Here is a 14,487-nt window from a genome sequence, read left to right as displayed (position 1 = left end):
CATGACAGAATGGACCAACCAAATTTTTTGGACCCAGCAGAGCGGGACATGCGGCTTCTGGAGGCCTACTGCCAAGAAGCCGAGCATACGAGGTATTTTTGGGTGTTTGACCAGGCCCAGTTTCCCTCATATGCCTGGAGTGGGAGCTCCCTGGACTTTACTGGGAGCCGGCTTGCCCTGAGGGGGGGTCGTCGTCGCCGCCGCCGTCCCCTTCAACCTCCCCTTCCTGTTCCGGAGGTGGTCCGGCACGCACCACAACCCCTTCCAGTGGTGGTCCCGGATGCCCTCCAGCCCCTTCATGTTCCGGAGGTGGTCCCGGACGCACCACAACCCGCTCCAGTGGTGGTTATGGACGCACCCCGACCCGTCCCGGCTCCCAGGGGGTTGCCGCCTGCACCCCGACCCGTCCCGGCTCCCAGGGGGTTGCCGCCTGCACCCCGACCCGTCCCGGATCCCAGGGGGTTGCCGCCTGCACCCCGACCCGTCCCGGCTTCCAGGGGGTTGCCGCCTGCACCCCGACCCGTCCCGGCTTCCAGGGGGTTGCCGCCTGCACCGCGACCCGTCCCGGCTTCCAGGGGGGTGCCGCCTGCGCCCCGACCCGTCCCGGCTTCCAGGGGGGTTCCGCCGGAACCCCGACCGGTCCCCACTTCCGGCTCCACGCCTGACCCGCCTGAGCTCGGCTCCACGCCTGACCCGCCTGAGCTCGGCTCCACGCCTGACCCGCCAGAGCCTGACTGCTGGCCCGACCCGCCAGAGCCTGACTGCTGGCCCGACCCGCCAGAGCCTGACTGCTGGCCCGACCCGCCAGAGCCTGACTGCTGGCCCGACCCGCCAGAGCCTGACTGCTGGCCCGACCCGCCAGACTCCATGCCTGACTCCATGCCTGACTCCATGCCTGACTCCATGCCTGACTCCATGCCTGACTCCATGCCTGACTCCATGCCTGACTCCATGCCTGACTCCATGCCTGACTCCATGCCTGACTCCACGCCTGACTCCACGCCTGACGACTCCACGCCTGACGACTCCACGCCTGACGACTCCACGCCTGACGACTCCACGCCTGACGACTCCACGCCTGACGACTCCACGCCTGACGACTCCACGCCTGACGACTCCACGCCTGACGACTCCACGCCTGACGACTCCACGCCTGACGACTCCACGCCTGACGACTCCACGCCTGACGACTCCACGCCTGACGACTCCACGCCTGACGACTCCACGCCTGACGACTCCACGCCGGACCTGCCTCGCCGGACCGCTCGGCCCCCCGGCCGTCCTCCGGACCTGCCTCGCCGGACGGCGCGGACCCCCGGCCGTCCTCTGGACTCTTGTGCCCGTCGAGGTTTATCCTCCGGGGCCCCCCCTCATGTGACTTTTGGAACCTCGGAGCGGTTCCTTGAGGGGGGGGTACTGTCATGATTTGAACTTGTCTTGTTTTTGGTCCTTGTTCTGTCTTGTTTCTGTTTCCTGTTTTATTTTGAAAGTCTCCTGTCTTGTCTGTTTTCTTGAGTTTTACTTCCTTTGGTCCCCATCAGCCCTGATCGTGTCCACCTGTGTCTTGTCTGCCCTGTCTGTATTTAAGTCTTGTCTCTGCCTTCCTCCTGTGTTGGTCCATTAGTTATTCCTGTCCTGGTTGTCCTTGTCATGCCATGTTCCTCGTTTCTTGTTCCACGCCACAGTGAGTTTTGTTTAGTTTTGTCATCCTGCTCTGCAGCGCCTTTTGTTTGTTCATTAAACCCTCTAGACTCTGATCCTCATGCCTCCACCTCTGCGTCTGGGTCCAACCGGCTCTCGAGCCACCCTCCACCATGACAATTTAAACCTATTTGTGCATCTGGAAGCTAGTATATTGCTTAAAAGCAAAACGTCATTATTGTTTTCATATAAAAGCAGCTGCTTTTAACAAAACTGCTGGTAGGAATTTCCACCAGTCCATAGTAAAAACTGGACATCACAGGGAAAACAAAAACAACAAAAAAAACAGTAAAAAAAACAAGAAAATATCTGGTTTATTGACCACACAGACTGACATTAATAGATGCAGCACAAAGAGAAAAGCCTGCGTACTGAGCACAAGCGAATGTAGACTCCACTGTTTGATCCAGCTTTGCATTTCGTCAATTATTCATTATTCCGCTCATAGACATCGCCTTAAAGAGGACATAAATCATGCACAAGGCCTACATTTAGAAATAACGAGAACTCGGTCTGTGTTTAAAATGCAACGTTCACAAGTAAAGATTGATTTAGGCTGATATTCTGGAGAAGAGTTTGTTGATGTTTGGTAATAATTCAACAAATCAAAGGTTCTTTTTTTCTTTTGTATTTTTGTTTAAAAAAAGAAATTCTTGATTCCGATTTTAGAACTGATTCCTAAAACCAAACCCAAAAATAAAAATTAAAGTAAAAAAAATGAGATTACAAAACTAAAGCCAGTGGAGCTTTTGTGTTGAATAATGTTGAACAATTATCAAGGTGATGAAAAAATTACAACCGTTTTGAATTTTGACCAGTTTACGAACCAAGTTTTTTTATGTTTTTTTTTTATTGCTGTTTTATTCTTGACACCCTTTAAAGTAGCTATTTTAACAGCTCTTTAACCTTTTGGGAGAATGTCATCATTAAACCAGCTATTCTACAACAGCTCTGGTGGTCTTTTTAAGTATTCTCAGGCTAAAACAAAATTATTTTTATGTTATTCCTTTAAATTACTGTAATGTGACTGTAATTTATTTTATATCAACTTCAACTTATCAAGACTGATTTACAACTATAGGCTCCATTATTGATTCTTTTTTTTTTTTTTTTTTTTTTTTTTTAACTTGTTCTGTCCAACAGCTGAGCAAACAGATTAGAGCTGAAGGCTTTTTGTGTTGGACAGGTTTTACTATCACAAAAAGAGGTTATATAGCTTCAAGAAACTAGAGTGTAGATTTGTATAAACCCCTTTTTGTCGTATTATTTTTTATTTATTTGTTACATTTAGTGTGTGGGGAGGGAGAGGGGAAGAATGTGAGGGGAGGGTGGAAGAGAGTAAAAGGAAGAAAGGTGAAAAGGTGGGGGATACAAGCACTGATTTGACTAAGTTATTAATTTAAGCTGTAACAATTATACCAGATCTGCTGGAAAGACGAATGTTACATCAAAGGTGAAAATCTGACACTAAGATGAGCGAAAAAAAAAAAAAAAAACTGTCCATCAATACACTGTAGGTAAGGAGGAGGGATGAAGCAGACAGGGAGCAGTGTGGCAGTGTGCATGTGCACGTGGGGGTGGAGATACATGCATGCTGCCGACGTGAACCGTGTGTTCATAAAGGGAGCCAGATCCTACCCAGCCAGACCAGCCAGACCAGGAGAGGGGAGGAGAGCCCCCCAGGCCAGAAGTCCCCCCAGCATCCGGACCCAGGCAGCCCGGGAGGGGAGGAGGAGGGGACCGCCCACCCCACCAGCCAGGCACAGAGAGGGCCCCCCTACAGGGGCCCCCCCAATGCCCAGAGGCACAAGCGAGCCCAGTGTCCGGCCCCCAGGCCACAAGACAGGAGCGCTTAGCCGTACCAGGCGGCAGCCATGGGGGCCACCGGGCGCCGGACACCGAGACAAAGGCCAGGGACGAAGCCAGGGCCCCCGGAACCCATGAGCCGGCCACCACCCGACCGGCGCCCCGTCCCCGCAAGCCAGCCCAGGCACGCGACCCTAGCAACCCAGGGATCGCCACGCACCCACAGCCACAGCCACCCCCCTAAAACCCTACGCACTACAACCCCCCCCCCCCCCCCCCCCGCCATAATATCTGACCCCCCCTCCCCAACCCTCTCAGTGCCCTCCCCTCTCTGTGATGGGGAGGGAAAGCCCCAGAGGGTCCCAGCGAGCCAGCCCCCAGGTCGGTCCTACCCATGCACTCACACACACATACTCACAATCATCTGGTTACCCTCCCTACCCCCGCCGCCAAGCAGTAACCCCCCCCCCAGCCGGCCGACCCCCAGCGCCGCATGCCCGACCCTTCCCACAGCCGACAGGACACCCATAAGCCCGGCCGCCCTGAGAGGACCAGGTGGGTGAAGACCGGCCGCCCCCCCCCCCCGACCCCACCCATGTATGGAGGTGTGGGAGTGCTGTGTGTGTGCTGCAGGTAAAATAGGAGGTCACCAGTGTGGGGGGCTCCACCGCTGCCAAGCCGCAAAGCCCCCCACTCTGGAGTCCCTCTGTGAGTGGTGTGTATTTGCTGTGTGTGTGCTGCTAGCATGCAGTGTGTGTGTCTACAGAGAAAGTTAAAATTGTGGGGGGGCCAGCGAAAGGTGAGCACGGATGTTCCACCTTCTCCCTTACACCAGACCCTCTCCACAAGGCCCTAGATGAATCAGAGTGTCTAATATGCAAGTAAAAAGCGGGGAGGAGGGCGGGTGCCAACGAGAACCCAGAGAGGGGCATCCCCAGTGAGCCCCGCCAGCATACCCCTCCCATCCAGATCCCGGGGCCCTATGTGCCTGTGTGCAATATTTGTTTGGATGAGAGCGGGGAGGAGCGGGCGGATGGGCACAACCGGGGGAGAAGGCTCCCCCGAGCGACCGGCCCCCCAGCCGGCCGCAGTAGGCGCCCCCCCTCCCAGAGCGGCCGGGCAGCCAGAAACGCCAAGCCAGTCGCAGTTGGAGGCCAGAGCCTCGCGGCGCCGAGAGACAGCCAGCAAGGAAGGGTCCCGGTGCCAGAACGGGGGGGCAGGGGATCCAGCCCCACCATTCATACCCTGGCCCCCCTAAGGACTAGCACACTGCCCCCCCAGCCCCCCCCCCAAAAAAATAAATAAATAATAAAATAATAATAATAATAATATTAATAATAATAATAATAATAAAATAATTAAAATAATAATAATAATAATAATAATAATAATAATAATAATAATAATAATGAAATAAACCCACCCAAGTGAACCCATTAACCCCTGCTGTGACTGCGGCGCCAACCCCCGGGGGGCCAGGCCACGCGCCAACTACCGGCCACGGGCGAAACACCGGCCACGGGCAGACGACCCCAGGCCCCAGAGCACCAAGCCCCCCCCCCCAGCCCCCGCCACGGCGACCAGCCACCCAGCACGGCACCCGGCCGCCGTTCCCGGTCAGCCGCACTGCCTACCCTGCGCCCAGCAGGCACCCGCCCAGGAACCCCTGCCAAGTTGCCGGCAGAGTGTGCGCCCCCACCACCACCCCACCCAGGCAACCAGAGCCCCGAGCCGGGAGAACGACAGGCCCGGCAGAGCCCACCCCCCCAAACCCACCCCGGCCCACCCAACCAGCCAGGACCCGGCTCAACCTATCACCATCCCACCCCCACTAGGTGATGTGACTAACCAGCTGGAGCCAGGGAGAGTCTGAAGCCGACAGGTTTTTTGTGGAGGACATTATCTCTGAACTAATATGCTCTGAAATGAGGTTTCTGTAGTGGTTGATGCTAAGATTATTTTTAGATTTCCAGTTTAGGAGGATAGTTTTCTTTGCGATACATACAGCGGTGAGAACCTTATAAGCCTTGTTAGATTCCATGTTGATGTTATTCAGGTCACCTAATAAGCAGAATTTGGGGCAAGCAGGAACCTTATGATTAAACCAGATTGATAAATCCTCACAAACCTTACGCCAGAATGATTGGACAGGTGGACAGACCCACAGGGCATGCAAATAGTCGTCTATGTTGTTACCTATGCACTGTGTGCATATAGCAGACTGATTGAGACCCATTTTAAATAACCTCTGTCCGGTGTAGTGAGTTCTGTGGAGAATCTTGTATTGAATAAGTTGCAGATTAGGGCTTTTGGTCATATTAAAGGCATTCAAACAGATCTGTAGCCAAAATTGATCACTAGAATTCAATGATAGCTCAGACTCCCATTTTGTCATGGGTAAGTAAATGGTTTCCTCTATGTCTGATAACATCTTATAAATTTTGGAGGTGAGTTTGGGATTTTTAAGGTCCATGAAATGTGTTACTGTAAGGGGAGGGTCTAGGTCTATTTGGGTCAGGCAGTATTTAGTGCTTATAGCTGATTTAAGCTGCTGATATTCTAGAAATTTGTTTATATTAATTCCATAGGTTGAGGATAACGTTGAGAGGGACATAAATTTTCTATTCTGAATTATATGCTGGAACTGCTGGATTCCTTTGTTCTTCCATGAAGCAAAATGAATCATGTTTTTGTTAATCAAAATGTCAGGGTTATTCCAAATGGGGGTAAGTTTACATGGAAATAATGTGAGGTTGTTTTTTTTAAGAAAATCCCACCAGGCTGTTAAGGATGAGCTGATGTTTAAACTTCTGAAGCATTTGTGTTGTTTAATTTTAGAACTGAAGAAAGGTAAATTAGAAATATCTAGGTTATCACAGAGATTTTGTTCAATGTCTAGCCAGGATTCATCCAGCACACCAGGATTCAGCCATTTTTGTACATAACACAATCTGTTCGCGGAGTAGTAGTCCTGGAAGTCTGGAAGGCCTAGTCCTCCTCTATCTTTAGGTTTTTTAATAGTTTTTAAACTAATCCGTGGGGGTTTACCTTCCCAGAGGTATTGGGAAATGAATGAGTCTAATGATTTGAACCAAGTAGTTGGAGGTTTGGAAGGAATCATTGAAAATAGGTAGTTAATTTTTGGGAGAATCATCATTTTTATGGCTGCTACTCTCCCGATTAGAGAAATGGGTAGAGTTATCCATCTAGTGAGATCAGCCTCGGTTGTTTTAAGTAGTTGGGTGTGGTTTAGCTTGAGTAGATCAGAAAGCCTAGAGGAGATATTTATACCTAAGTACTTTATGTTGCCTGTTTGTATTTTAATAGATGACGGATTTAGATAATTGCAATTAATTGGTAAAATTGTGCTTTTAGACCAGTTTATGGAGTATTCTGAAACTGAGGAAAATCTATTAATTAGGGAGATGATTTGGCAGATGGAAGATTGTGAATTAGGAGTAAATAGTAAAACATCATCTGCATAAAGACTTATTTTGTGTTCTAAATTTTTGGTTTGAATGCCTTCAATGTCTCGACTTTGCCTAATAGCAGCAGCTAGAGGTTCAATAAATAGTGCAAATAAAGACGGAGATAGTGGACAGCCTTGTCTGGTTCCTCTTTGTAAATTAAAGCTTGGAGATGTTTGATCATTTGTTCTGATACAAGCATTAGGAGAGGCATATAGTATTTTAATCCAGTTAATAAATGATTTTCCAAAGCCAAATTTGTTCAGGGTGGCTATTAAAAATTTCCAGTTGACCCGATCAAATGCCTTTTCTGCGTCCAGTGACAAAATGGTTGCTTCTCGGTTGTTGATGGTTGTATAATCTATGAGGTTGATTAATCTGCGCATGTTGGTAGATGAATGTCTACCCTTTATAAAACCTGTTTGGTCAGGATGTATTATTTTTTTTTTTTTTTTTTTTTTTTTTTTTTATTTATTTTTTTTTTTACCTTGTCCTGTCCAACAGCTGGGCAAACAGATGAGAGCTGAGGGCCTCTTGTGTTGGACATATTTTACTTTAACAAGAGGGGTTATTAATCTTCAGACAAACCAAAGGTATGTCTGAATAAACCCCTTTTGTAATTGAGGCCAAACTTTATTAATTTCAAACATGTTTGAAGATCTTTGGTGTTGGACCGGACGGAAAAGGAAAGAGGGGAAGAAGAGAGAGGGACGTTAGAAAGAGGGGGGGAAGGAGGGTGATAGTAGGAGGGGAAGGGGGATAAGACCATGAAGCAGCATAGAGCAACAAGTTTACTGGTTGTTAATCACCATGGTAAGGCTCAAATGCAGTACAAAAAGGGCGGAGCCTGTCCACACACACACCCAAGTGTCAAACACACCTGCTAGTTGCAAAAATGTCCATCTGTCGACATGTACACAAAACAGATAGTGCTCACACGCATACTTATGCCTTAAAACCAACTAGTGTGAAACATTTCAGTCATTCAGTCACGCAAACCGCCAGTGCAAAGGTGAGCCAACACCCGTGCTCAGGTGAGTGCTCATGTTCTTCTAATATGGATGGTGGAATGTGTAAAGAAGGAAGGAGAGCGCCCAGCCATCCCCACCCCAAGACCCCCACCGCAGCAGCAGCGGCAGCCGGAATCCCCCCCACGCCACACGGAAACCGGCAGGGAACAACCGCCGCCCGGGCGACCAAGCCCGCCACCCAGGCCAGGGCCAGCAGGACCGCCGCAAGGCCCCCCAGAGCCAGAGAGCAGGGAGGCACAGAGGGAAAGAGAGGGCCGCCCCAGCCCAACCAGGAGAACAGCCCCCCCGCCGCGCCGGGAGAGCCCAACGCAGGGCCCCACCGGAGAGGGACGCCCACAGCCCCAGATGAGCACCCCACCACCACCCAGGAGTTCCGGGCATCCCCCCGCCCCAACCCCAGGTACGAGCCAGGACCCCCCAAGGGAGACCCGCCCCGCACTCCAGGCAGCCATCCGCCCGGCCCACGGTTGGTCCAGGGAGGAGCAAGGCAGGGGCCCGCCGCCCCCGCCCAGGAGGGGGGAACCCCGGGGAAAAAAGAGGGCCCACAAGGGGTGTTGTAAATATGGCCCGACCAGGCTCGGCCACAGTTGGAAGTTAGGCGGGGCCCAGCGCTCAGGAGCAAGGACCAGAACCCACCCCCCAGGGACACCAACACCCCCGGCTCAGATGTAATGTGAACCCCCCCACCGCGCGGAGAGAGCACCGCCGGGCCCAGGAAGCCGGCACCCCGGGGACACGGCCGCCGCTGCAAAGGGGCCCGTACCCCCCACCAGGGAAGAGGCAGGGGACAGATGGTCCTAGGTCCCACCTTCCTTGCAAAATGTGTGTGCGTATATGTGTGTTTAAGAGGGTGTGTGTGTGCATGTGTGTGTGTTTATGTTGGGATGTATATATTGAGGGGGGAGGGGTGTGTGTACTAAGGGGGGTGCAGTTAAAATTGGCGGGTAGGGCACTAAGGGGACATCTCCTGATTACTCACAGTGATGTCCCCTCACCCTCCCCACCAAGGGGCCCTAAATGTCTAAGGTGCGGTTAAAATTGGCGGGTAGGGTGCTAGGAGGACATCTGCTGCTTGCTGGCAGTGATGTCCAAGCACCCCCCCTACCAAGGGCCCTACATGTCTAAGGTGCAAATAAAACCGAAAGAGGGGGGGACCACTCCATACGGCAACCATAGGAGGGGGGGCCACTGCCTAGTAAACCCCCCCCCCCAAGGCTCATCGCAGGCTAATCCCCCCACCCCCTCACCCTATTATGAGGTTATATGAGGAAGGGGGTAAGTTGGGGACAGCTGGTAGACTGTCCCCCGGTGGTCAAACAGCTGTCCCCCGCCCCCCCCCCCCCAGCAAGGGGGCCAGGCCCACCCAGCCCAGGGGCCCCACCCCCGGAGGCGCCGACACCCCAGGCCCAGCACCACCCACCCCACACAGAGGGAGAGGAGCCAGAAAGCGCCGGCCCCCCCCGGAGCAAGCCCAGGCCCCCACCCCCAAACGCCGGCCCTAGAAGAGCTCTGGTCAGGCCTCGACGGGACCGAGGCAGCCAACCTGGTCAGGATGTATTAGACAGGGAACTACCTTCTCCAGCCTTCCCGCCAAAGCTTTGCAGATTATTTTAAGATCTGCATTAATCAGCGATATGGGTCGATAGCTGGATGGTGATGTGGGATCTTTCCCAGGTTTCAGAAGTAAGATTATATTAGCAGAATTCATATTTGGAGGTAGATAATTGTTGTCCTTAATTTCTATTGTCATTCTGAGAAAAAGTCCATTATTGATTCTGCCTTTTTTTTTTTTCATAGCAGGTTCTACAAAGAGCAAATCGTCTTTGCAGCCCCGGCATTGAGATTATTATTGCTCAGAAATGTCCTGATTATGGGTGCATGAACTTTAACATAAGGTTTTATTAAGAGTACATCTTTTTTTAGGAATGTTATTACCTCAAGCTATAATGCATACAATTATTTGTGATCTCATGCTCTCTCATGCTGTGACTACCAGTGGTGTTGACTTTTCTGTAAAACTAAACGACTTCAACTTTTTTCCTCCAAAACGTGTTTTGTAAAATGTTCAGCCTGAGCAGAAACAATATTTATTCGTTACAAATTTCACTGTTAAGACATAATGTGTGTTAGGAGTAAACCTGGTAACACGAGTCCATTGAAAATGCAGAACACATTTTTGATGAGCTCAACATTCACGAACACTAATTATGCTTTTGTCAGCAAAGAGCGTGGGAAAAGGAATTAAACATTAATGATAGCTTGCCTCTACTATTTTAGGCCATAAAAAAGGCTAATTTGGGCATGCTTATTTACTGTGAGCGTAACCTCAAAGCTGCACAATGCGGGGCTGACAGCAGAGAGGGTGTTCTGGGACACACAGACGCAGCTCATTGATTTGGCCTTCAGGCTAAAATCTCTCTTCCACACACATGCACAAAACATACCAGAAAAGCTGCACATCACCACATGTACAATAGCTATGTGATGAAATGCAAGCACAGACATCAGATATGGGGTGACACAGAAGAATATGCTCACAAAATACCTCCGGGCCACCACAGCACATGGTTCTTACTTCCCTTGGTGCAACCCCTCAGGGCAAAAACAAGAAAGAAAGGTCTTCTGAGTCCCTACCAGTACTTTCTGAATGTATCTGCAATGGAACCAAGCGGATAAAGAATGCCCTTCAGACTCCATCCATATGCTTGTAAATGAATGGATCATATAATAGGAGCTGGGATGCATACACAAAAACAACAGTTTGATCATAAGTCTTAAAAAAATAACGATGTGGGCAAGAATGAAAAATCAGGGGTGCCAGCATCCATAACTTCATTTATTTGATTTATTCCATGGCAAGCACCACAAGAGTAGCTATGCAGTAAACATTTAGTACACCTTCAAATATGAGGCCACACTTATAAAGTTTCTTGCATTTTTTACTGTTGTGCAGAGGGAGAAACAGTAGACTCTAGTGCAATATGCACAATGTTTTTATTAATGCAACTCTGGACACCCTCTGTGAATTCTTCCTCAGACAATGAAGTGGTATTCAAGCTCTTCACTTCTGTAGTTGGAAAGAGTAAACAAATAAATAAATGAGAAGGAGGAGACTCCCAGGGTAATTTGAGTCTAGAATGCAGTTTCTCCAGCAGTCTGAATGCTAGGTCGGGGTTATTGTTGGAATGCATGTGTTAAAGATGTCGAATGTAAGTGCTACTTCGTCAAAGATTCATAAACATATCTCTCTGTATAACAGAAAGTGTGCTCATTTTCTTTTAAAATGAAACCTAACGACGGAATTTATGTTTATAGAACATTAAAAATGAAGTCTAGTCACAATGTTTTCTTTCAGAAATATTGAATTCAATTTATTTGACTACATACTCATCATCCAACATATCTAGGGTTTAAAGAACCCAATTCTTTATCCTTCCTTACTCTTCTCTTAAGGAACCATGCAGGGTTATCAGACTTTATGCTTAAAATGCTAAAAGCTCATTCAATTTGTTCTCCCAGCTGTTGCAAAATTTGCAAAAGGTAGTCATTGGAGATTAAAAAATGTCTAAATTAATAGAAATAAATAGAGACACAACTCCTAATATGCCTCTCTAAACAAGGTGCTCAATAGTGCCATCTCTGAGAGACAGTAATAAATTCAACCAAATGTTCCCTAAAATAAAACGTTTAACTCTTCGCTATTAAACACAATACCACAGCTTAGTGACACATTGACTGTTCCTGCATCCATAACTCCTAAATGTTTCTTTAATTACATTATAGGAAGATGAAAGGTTTACTGCAGTATTTATTTAGAACATGATACATAACGTAAATGTTATTTACAGAGAGATCTGATCATTATTCAGCCAAAATGAGCTGTTAATGTTAATCCACCTAACTAAATGTACTGTAGTGTGTGTTAAGAGGAGTCTAAATTTGAAATGTGAAATAAAATCCATTAAGAAGGTAAGCAGAGAGAGTTCACTTTGATCCCTTTTTACTGGGGCCTCCACCTCCTGTAAATTTCATCTCCCTTCATCCACAGAAAAGTCAAACTAATGTTAGAATGAACCCCTACTTTTCTTTTTTTTCTCTTCATCTGCTTAATAATTAAACAATGTCAAATATATTAATACAATTCATTCATTATAATGTATTTATATATTTTATAATATAATTTATATATTATAAAATATATAAATTAGAAGAGTAGGTAGTAGTGTGCAGATTTTACATCATTTGTACATTAACATACCTGTTTAAACTGACTGAGTGTATTACTAAATGATGACATTCTTAACATATCCAACACATTGTTGCATTTTTTGAGTCTGGTCTGCTTTTTCTTCTGTACTTTATTTAATACTAAACCATATTCTTATATATTCTTAAATATTAAGCATTAAACCTGGATAATTTAGTGGAAAAAATATGAGTTAAATGCTTGTTGTATTTTGTGATTTTCTCTATTCTGATGGGATTTATAAATGCTTTCTTTTTAGCTGCTTTTAGGGGGGTTCTGGATCAAGTTGTGTGAATAGATCTTTCATCGAAAGTGTAAAAACATGTTTTAATTGTCATCAGGTTTTCCTTTTTTTGCCCTGATTGGGTTGTTTTTTTTTCAATAAAAGGGACAAAGCCAATCAATGCATCACATTTAATGTCTTCTAGGATAAACTAACTAAAAAACAGCTTTTGCATAACAATCTTCATATGTTTTAATGTGTCTTATCTCCTATGTCTGCTTACATTTTCTCTTTAGACTATATTTTTTGTAATTCCTTGCCTTAGCACCTGTCATTCATAAATAAAGAGTAGTGATTGTTTATATCTGCCCACCTAAGATAAACACCAATGTTTTAGGAACAAAAAATTGATTGTCTGCCAGTCTTTGTTTCTTTTTCTCTCCAAATCTTCGGGAGAACACTCGTCATGAAGCTTATTAGGCAGTGCTTTGACAAAGAACACCCTCACTGGCCTGTGGCTGTAATGGTTATTACCTTCTCCACATTGATTTGTGTGGTTTTCATCACCTTCCTATACTCTGAAAGTGCTGAGTGCATCCAGATCTAATAAAGGTTACACAGAGTAGTTAGTAACAGTTCAGACTTTTTTTTTAATTGTGTTTTCCTATTATTCTTTGACATGTTTTTGCAGCTTTAGTTTCCACTACTATCTAAAAAAAAAAGTATTTGGATGATGCAGCAGAACAAAATACAGATGGAATTGACCAAAAGTAAGTTAATTTTGCCATTTGAACTTAGATGTTTGGTCTTTTCTTCATCCGTTCTTACAGATGTTATAAAAAGGCTTTAAACAAGACCCGACACAAAGAAATATTTCTCATTCCAGAAACGACTTTCTTTGTCACCTTATTGTTATTTCTTTATTTTTTACAGTCTTGGATTTTGTCTGTTTCACTGCCTTCTAATCCTTAAGTCTGTGCCCCCTACACCTCCATCTCCATTCCATTTGAGCTTTTCTACCTGTGATTCGTGGAGCTTGCCCAAGGCATGTCCCACAGTATAAACTACCTTCATTATCCAGCCCGGTGCAGCTGGTCATAAAAAGGAAAGAAAGAGAAAAAAATTAAAGAGGGGTGGAAACGAAAGGGGGAGGGAAAAAAACATACAGAAAGAGAGAGTGGCTCCGAAAACTAGAGTCAAAATTAAAAGAAAATCGAGAGGAAGGCAGTCTGAAGTAACAAGAAGGGGAAAAACTAAAGCTACAAAATCAAAGCCATAAGTTATTGGACATTGGCTGAATGAAAAATGTCATTGCCATAAAATAATATTAGAATTGGTCTGGCCTTATGGCATTGATGAATACAGATGACACCCCTCGGGGTCTGGGGAATGGAAAATTAGTTAAGTTGAACAGTTGTCTTACCTGTGAGGGCATTAAAAAATATGAAAGGAAATAAAATGAAAGGTTCATTGTCAGTTGTTTAATTTATACTCCAACATTTACATCTCATAGGGGCTTCAGGTCCCATACTAGAGAACTACTTGCTGAAAATAGCTAATAACGGCACAGTTTTCCATGTGTCCAGGAATGTAAGTAATATCCATGAAGGAGCAAGACACTGGGGCAGAAATGAACTGGCCTCTGCATGAAAGAAATCTATAAATGAATAGAGCAAAACTTTAAATCAATCCTGCACAAAGACATGAGATCTTATTTTATTCCCTCCTCCCCATCACATTTTCAGTAATTGGCCTGCGAGGACTGTGAATCAAGCCAGCTGATGAGGGCTGAGAGGAAAGAAATCTGATCAGTGGTATTGATTGGGGGATATTAAAAATACAGCAAGTTTTCTTAATTACTGCATCATCATGGTAATGTGATTTTTATCACATTTGTACAGGATTTTCAGACATCCACCCCACCTATCTCTTCTGTAATTATTTAAAATACAAAGTCAATGTCACAGCTTGGACTAACAGGTGTAATATGATTATTAGAGTATGTTTTTCCTG

At 46.6% G+C, this 14,487-nt stretch overlaps 1 protein-coding gene across 3 annotated transcripts in view; it reads right to left on the bottom strand.

The window, feature by feature from the left end:
- mdga1 (MAM domain containing glycosylphosphatidylinositol anchor 1) overlaps positions 1 to 14,487 on the bottom strand; it is a 204,292-nt gene that overhangs the window by 77,087 nt on the left and 112,718 nt on the right. The gene's annotated exons all lie outside the window — the stretch shown is intronic.

Source organism: Oryzias latipes, chromosome 3, assembly GCF_053564925.1.
Source record: "Oryzias latipes strain Hd-rR chromosome 3, Olatipes_Hd-rR_3.1".
Classification (NCBI taxonomy): domain Eukaryota; kingdom Metazoa; phylum Chordata; class Actinopteri; order Beloniformes; family Adrianichthyidae; genus Oryzias; species Oryzias latipes.
This window is presented reverse-complemented; position numbering and strand designations above follow the sequence as displayed.